Raw genomic sequence first — 7,500 nt, 5'->3', positions numbered from 1 at the left:
GTGTAGATATGCAGACTGATAGATGTTAGCACTGTTTGTTAAAAGAAATTAACTATTTGAAACGTCAAGTACATTTATCTAAGTTACTGTTATAAAGTGATAGAAAATGAAATATCTGACTAGAAAATGGGAATGTGTATTCTTCAGTGGTATAAGATTCCCATTGTCGATCGCGTCTGCGGTGAAATACCATTTGGCTATTTTTTCAGATTTTATCCCAGACAAGAAATGAAAGTGTTGGACAAAGTTATTTATGATAGACACCGCTAATTCGGTGTTTTAAAAAGGTAAAAGCTTTACTAATTAATGCCGCATTCTTAAAAGATCTGTATTTCTTTATGATATGTGAGCTTCCCACACTCATTAATTTATATCCTATTAAATGTGTCAAATAGACAGGCTGATGCAACTCAGACACCTTCCGGAATTTTAGGAAAATTACTGACATTGGCAGTGCCGGAGTCTGAGACCATTGAATATTTCCCTTAAAAATCGTTCCAATAATGTTAGTCTTTGCAAAATTCTTTGGGCAAACAATTCAATCACCTAATTTTGTGTATGCTTGAAAAAAACTGCAAAAATAAAAAAGGGTACATGTACTGAACTTGCAATTATTGCCTTACTTCCTTGGGTTTTTAAAAGACTTAGCGATACACTATAGCGAGACGTCCAGCTGTTGTCGTCAGTCAACTGTTCGCGTTGTGTGAGTGAGGAAGTGTGTAGCTGCGCTCGCTCGGAAAAATAATTATCCTCATTAATGGAATTCTAAAACTTGACTGAAGGATAATGGTGTACAGAGGGTGAGTGTCAAAGGTTGATCAATAACCAATAGTCGCCGCAGAAACGCATGGAATTCCGAGTTAAAATTCGGAAAATGGCTTTGTTGTGGTCGGAGGAGGAGGAGGAAGGCGAATATCTTCCTCATTTTTTATTCCATTTTCGCGTTTTCTCGCTTCCCTCGTCTACCTTTCGGTGTTAGATTGCATAGTGACGCATTAGAGTGTGTGGCCACGATGGTTTAGAGCGAAAGAACTACGGATGAGGGGAGATATGAGATCCGATTTGGTGATTTTGAGTAGAGGAGGAAGTGGTCTGTGAATATTCTGTTGTTTTTTTATTGTCTTTTGTTTTATTTCCCTTCTTCATCAACGATTCCTTCACGCTCATTTCCCTCCCAAGGATTCCGAAAACACCGGTGTAGACAACCAAGTGTTCTCCAGTGACCGAAATGTCCCGCTGCCTTTTAAATGGAGGATTTGGGACTGAAGTTGCAAGAAAGAGCAATGGTGATGCGGCTATTCCTCCCCCTGTGGTTTGTGCTCTGTGTTGCACGGTTGCACAGGGTTATGCAATTGTGTTCGTCTGTTTATTGGATTAATTTGGGTGTGGGCCGTATGTCGGCGTGAAATATTGAATGCGAGTGGGGTTTTAAATGGCTGTGCTTTAATTATGAGGGTAATGGTGTGTGTTTGTTAAAGCTCTTATTAGTGTAATGGATTGCATATGTGTAATTTTTCTTTTCTAAATTTTAGAATAAGAAATGTTTTTCACTATCATTCTAACTTGTAAGTCTTGGAATGTAACCCAGATTTCATGTATTTATCATGATGAAATGCTCTTCCATGGTGCAATAATAACCAGTTGATAGAAACCGTGAGGTGTAATGATATTTCAGACCACTAGCAAATTACCCAGAACACATATTTTTAAACAAGCATTTTTATATTCTGTCATTATGCTTTTGATAACAACAAACAAATTATGCTGTGTACTCATGGGGGGGGGGGGCAAAGTAGAACAGTGCTTGTGGTTTGTAAACAGCATGTGACTCCCTTGTACCAGATGGCTGTGAGCCCAGTGGTACCCTTTCAGAGCCAAAAATTCCTGTGTGTTGTCGATGGTATGCTGAGTCCTGTATGTCAAGGTTCTGCAGCCACACTTTGCCTGTCCGTAGAGCGATAATTGACTTGTTGTTTAGAGGAGTTTTGGGCTTCTTGGAAGGACCATGTGCTAGATTTCATGTGTTTTGAGAAAGGTAGCCTCGTATGTTCTAATTTCTTTCTCATGGATTTTGTTTGATATAGTGAAGTTTGTTCGACCACATTACATCTTAATAATGTATTCAAAAGGATTAATCTTGCTCCAGAACTCTAAATGATATCCAGTACTTGTTAATAGTAAATGAAAAATGACATTTTAATTAATGAGGCAGTAATTGTTTTGACATTTTCATTTGTCACCTGTAGTTATTCACTCTGATTACCTTGGGGAGTATTAAGACACTTAAACTGAAATACAGACAACTATAAGGATTTGGCAACCTGTTTATTGTTTTTCCTAAGTTATTCACATGCAGTTCATGTGTCATGATGATGATGCTCTTACACAGTGGAAAGTTTGTCGTATCTTGGTATGAATATTCTGTCTTCATGCATGTTACCTTTTCCAGGTAACGGTGTCTTTTCTTCATAGATATATATACATTAGTTGTGAATTATTTTTGCAGCTTTTGCAAGTCAACCCTATGGAATTAAAGGTATTATTTTTAGATGTCTTGGACAAGTATATTTTACCGAGGGATCACAAGTCAACCCTATGGAATCAAAGGTGTTATGTTTAGGAATCTCGGACAAGTGGATTTTATGGAGAGGTCAAACTTATCGTTGGTGACTTACAAGTGTGATGAAGTATTTGGTATTGCCGGAAGCCTTTGGAAACTAAACTAAAACTTGTGTTTGATCATTGAGAATTGCAGATTCATTTTACGTTCATAGAGAGAGGGAGGTAACGCTTTTAGTCATTAAAGATTTATTTTTACTCAGACGTGTGTGTGTGCGTGCGTGTGCATATGCATGTGCGCCTGCATGTGTGTGTGTGCATGAGAGTGAGAGTGAATGTTCCTCTTGCATTTTGATGCTTGATTTTACTCTCAGATATATATTTGTGTGTGTGTGTGTGTGTGTGTGTGTGTGTGTGTGTGTGTGTGTGTGTGTGTGTGTGTGTGTGTGTGTTTCCGTGAGAGTGAGAGTTAGTGTATCGTCTGAATGTTTCTTTTGCATTTTGATGCTCTATGTTGTATATCATATCAGAAAAAGATAAGTTTTATATCAAGAAGAATCTTGCTTTTGAGGTCTGAAATTGCTGCTTCTGATATCAGGTTGAACAAAATCTGCAGTCATTCTATTATATAAAGATTTCGAAAAATCCCATTGATATAAAAAAAAAAATCCTAATCTCTGTTGGCCTATGAAGATCTTGTTCGGTTTCCCTCTCGCGTCCTCTGTTAATGGCCAACGCATTGAGTTTGCGATTTCATTCATAACTAGGTTGACAACGCTGATAGTTCATGGAGGATGGGTTAAGTTTGCCATCGGAAGCCCCGTCTATTGTTGTGTTTCATTGTGGTTTGAGATCCTGGAAATCCTGTGAATTATATGTCTCACGCTTCCTGTACCAGAGAGACTGTGCCAGAAGTCCCCCCCCTTTTTTTTTTTTTTACTCTTCTCTCGACTTTTTATCCGGTTGCGACAAAAAGACGTACAGTTCTGGGATGCGTGTACTTAGGTTGGCCGACTTGGTGGGGGATTGGTCTCGTCTGTCGTATTTTTTTGTTGTTGTTTCTTTTGTTGTTGTTGTTGTTTTTTGTGTGTTTTATTTGACTTCTTTTTTTTTTAATTGAGGTCTGAATGTTGTGTTGGAAAGGCTCGGGATCTGCACCCCCCCCCTCCACCAACGCGTGTACCAGGAAGGCAAACAGCGCGAAAGCTACAGCCGTGGGTATGAATTTTGGCCTTCTGTGGTCTTCTTCTGTCTTGATGGTGGATTTGGGCCGAGGGAGGGGAGGGGGAGAGGGGGGGGCAGAGCTGTTGGTAGGCTTCCCTTTGGAACTAAGCTTGTTGTGGGTGTGTGCCGTAAGGCCTACGAAGTGTGGGTATGTTTGTATAATGTGTGAGAGTGTGAGTGATGAGAGTATAACTGTCCTTTGCGATGACATTTACATTGAAGATGAGTGTTATAAGGAGAAATGATTATGTCTGAGAGAGAGAGAGAGAGAGAGAGAGAGAGAGAGAGAGAGAGAGAGAGAGAGAGAGAGAGAGAGAGAGAGAGAGAGAGAGAGAGAGAGAGAGAATCAAGACGAATAGTATCGTAGGGTCGCTATTATTTCCACGAATCTCCGTCTCCCTTTGAAAGGTGACCACGTAGCCACTGAAATAGAAAAACAAGAGGAAAGAATGAAAGTAAATTCAACAATAAGGAACAAATGGGTTGAGTAATATCGGATCCAATAAAAATCAGGTCGTGCGATGAATTGACATTTACGGGAATTACGGGTAATGCAGTCGGTGCGTTAATTTTAATCGGGTCTCGTATGTGTCTGGAGTGAGCGTTCGTGCGTGCGTGCGTGCGTGCGTGCGTGCGTGAGTGAGAGCTACTGGAGGAGTTGTAGCTTCGCGAGTCTCGAGTGTTGTTATAGGATCTCCTTGCGTGTTTAGGACGTGTGACGGAAGGTACGGGGGGGGGAGGGGATAGGGAGAGGGGGGAAGGAGTGATGTAATACTTGCGGGTTGCGAGGCAGAAGAAGGCCCCCTTGCAACCGTGCTGGCGGCAACATCGGTTCCCTTCGGCTGGCTTTGTATCCCGGTTGGTAACTTGGGGTGTTGGGGGGGAGGGGGCTGCTCCTCCTTTGTCTCTTTGAGATCTGTTGCACTCCGTAAATGTGTGTGTGTGTGTGTGTGTGTGTGTGTGTGTGTGTGTGTGTGTGTGTGTGTGTGTGTGTGTGTGTGTGTGTGTGTGTGTGTGTGTGTGTGTCACAGAGAGAGAGAAAGAGAAAGAGAAAGAGAAAGAGAAAGAGAAAGAGAAAGAGAAAGAGAAAGAGAAAGAGAAAGAGAAAGAGAAAGAGAAAGAGAAAGAGAAAGAGAGAGAGAGAGAGAGAGAGAGAGAGAGAGAGAGAGAGAGAGAGAGAGAGAGAGAGAGAGAGAGAGAGAGAGAGAGAGAGAGAGAGGGAGAGAGAGAATGGTGTGTGTAGGTAAGTGCCATTGTGCAAGCGGTTCGCTAGATAATCCAGATCTAACAAGCTGTCAACATCTCGGGATCTCGCCTATTTTTGGTGTCACGAATCCCCCCCGGGCGTTTTTTCTGGCTTCTCTCAACCCCCTCCGCCTTGTCCGTACGTAGCCTGAAGAACAGGCAAGAGTTCTGTTCTGTTCTGGCCCCTCGTTCGCTGGCGCCGGCGTTCAGTAGATCAGTAGAACATTGGGCATAGGAGGAAGGTACTCGAGTATGTGTGTGTGGGAGGGGGGGGGGTAGGAGAGGGGAGGGAAGGGAAGGGGGGTAGCATTCCCCGGAGGTCAGTAGGCTACGAGTCTAGGCCAGTGTCAGAGGCGCGAGGTGTGCCAGAACCGGCCGGGGGGGGGGGGGGGCGTCCAGCGATCCCGTGGCACCGGCAGAGCGAGGAGTGCCGCGTTGGGGCCCCGGGCGGAGTCGGAGGGACGCGTGGTCAGCGGGGGGACTTCTTCTTCTTCTTGCTCCCTCGGTCGAAACTCCTTCTAAAGTATTCCTCTTTCTCCCTTTCTTTCGCAGAGAGAAGTGAAGCGTAGTGCTAAGTCCGGCTACATTCTACATCGGCTGATACGTCGCCAAGGTGAGGATTCATTTTATTTTTTTGTTTTTGTTTTTTTTCTATCGACAGTGTTCGACAAATCATCATCATCATCATCATCATCCGACCGACAGTCTCTCGCTCTTTTCCTTCCCTTCACGTTTCTTCGACCCTCTGTCATGGCTGCCTCCTTCCTCTCCCCATTTACCCGCGCGATTCCGAGCAGGGTTTTGACACGTGCCCAGGCGTGACACGTGGCCGGGCTTGACAAGCAGACCGGTAGGCAGACAGGCAGAAAAGAGGCAGCGGGTGGCACTGCGCCTGCCAGCCGAGCCAGCACGTGCCTCGAGCCGCGGTGCCATTCTTCGTCGCGAGGAACCCGCGGCGAGGCTCAGAGAAAACGGTAGATGGGCAAGGCGCTGGGGTACTCTTTAGGAGGGACGGGCAAGGGGACACACACACGCACGCACACGCACACGCACACGCACATACACACGCACACGCACATACGCACATGCACACACGCACATGCACACACACACACACACACACATACATACATACATACATACATACATACATACATACATACATACATACATACATACATACATACATACATACATACATACATACATACACACACGAATTTACGTACATGGAATTTGTATATGTGTGTGGAAGATGTGTATGTTTCGCACGCCCACCCACGCCCACACGCACTCACATGAAGGGCGCAAGCGGCATCCTCTTTTCTCCATTCCTTTTCTCTCCTCCCTTCCGTTTCCCTCGCCCCCCTCCACTCCACTCTTCTTTCCTCTCCATTCTTCTCCCTTTTCCTCTTTCCCCCTCCTTCCCTCGCTCTCTTGCTCTCTCCCTCTCTATTGCCCATTCCCCTCTCTATCTGTCTATCTATCAATCCCTCCCTCCCTCCCTCCCTCCCTCCCTCCCACTCTCTTTCTCTCTATCTATATATTTCTCCCTCATCACCTCTCTGTTCTCCATCTCTTCCTCCTCCTCCTCTCTCTCTCTCCTCCCCCTCCTTCCTCCCTCTCTCTCCCTCTGTCTCTCTCTCTCTCCCCTCCCCCTCCCTCTCTCTCCCTCCCCTCCCCCTCTCTCTCTCCCCCTCCCCCTCCCTCCCTCTCTCTCCCCTCCCCTCTCTCTCCCCTCCCCCTCCCTTCCCCCCTCCCCGGACCCCGCCGTCTCCCCGCACCGTCAGCGGCCCGTTACATGCACCTGCCTTTGTGAACCCGCCCCGCACGCCCATCCGAACCGTGCGGTCAGCCCGTGATGTCAGCAGCTCCCTCCCCCTCGTTTTAATTTTCCTTTAAAAAAAAGTGGGGGGGGGGAAAGGTTTATGACTTTCCTTAAAAAAAAGAGGGTGAGGAAAAAAAGGTTTATAACTTTCCTTAAAAAAGAGGGTGGGGAAAAAAAGGTTTATAATTTTCCTTAAAAAAAAGTGGGGGGGGGGGGGGAGGTTTATAACTTTCCTTAAAAAAAAGAGGGTGGGGAAAAAAAGGCTTATAACTTTCCTTAAAGAAAGAGGGTGGGGGAAAAAAGGTTTATAACTTTCCTTAAAAAAAGAGGGTGGGGAAAAAAAGGCTTATAACTTTCCTCAAAATAAAGAGAGTGGGGGAAAAGAAGGTTTATAACTTTCCTTAAAGAAAGGGGGTGGGGAAAAAGAGGTTTATTGTTCCAGTTAGGGGAATAAAGGCGGGGCAAGACAAGACTTTCCTCTGTGTCTGCTTGCTCTCTCGACGTCTTTGGTCCTTCGGTGTTCGTTTGCTCGCCTTCCGGGACTGACCTGGTTTGGTCTCCTCGCCTCCCCCTTTGGCGCACTCGTCACACAGCGCGCCGCCCCCTGTCTTTGCCCTTGCTTCTGCTCCTGTCCCTGTCCCTGT

General features: G+C 45.3%; 1 protein-coding gene across 2 annotated transcripts in view; it reads left to right on the top strand.

The window, feature by feature from the left end:
* Positions 1-669: 669 nt before the first annotated feature.
* The window catches only part of Ufd4 (ubiquitin fusion-degradation 4-like), a 209,361-nt gene continuing 202,530 nt past the window's right edge, over positions 670-7,500 (top strand). For both annotated transcript variants that reach the window (XM_070119581.1, XM_070119582.1), the window contains exons 1-2: positions 670-800; positions 5,581-5,641. The gene's annotated coding sequence lies outside the window, so the exon portion shown is untranslated. The remainder of the gene's footprint in view (positions 801-5,580; positions 5,642-7,500) is intronic.

The sequence above is a fragment of the Penaeus vannamei genome, unplaced genomic scaffold (assembly GCF_042767895.1).
Source record: "Penaeus vannamei isolate JL-2024 unplaced genomic scaffold, ASM4276789v1 unanchor366, whole genome shotgun sequence".
In the NCBI taxonomy this organism is placed as follows: Eukaryota; Metazoa; Arthropoda; class Malacostraca; order Decapoda; family Penaeidae; genus Penaeus; species Penaeus vannamei.
This window is presented reverse-complemented; position numbering and strand designations above follow the sequence as displayed.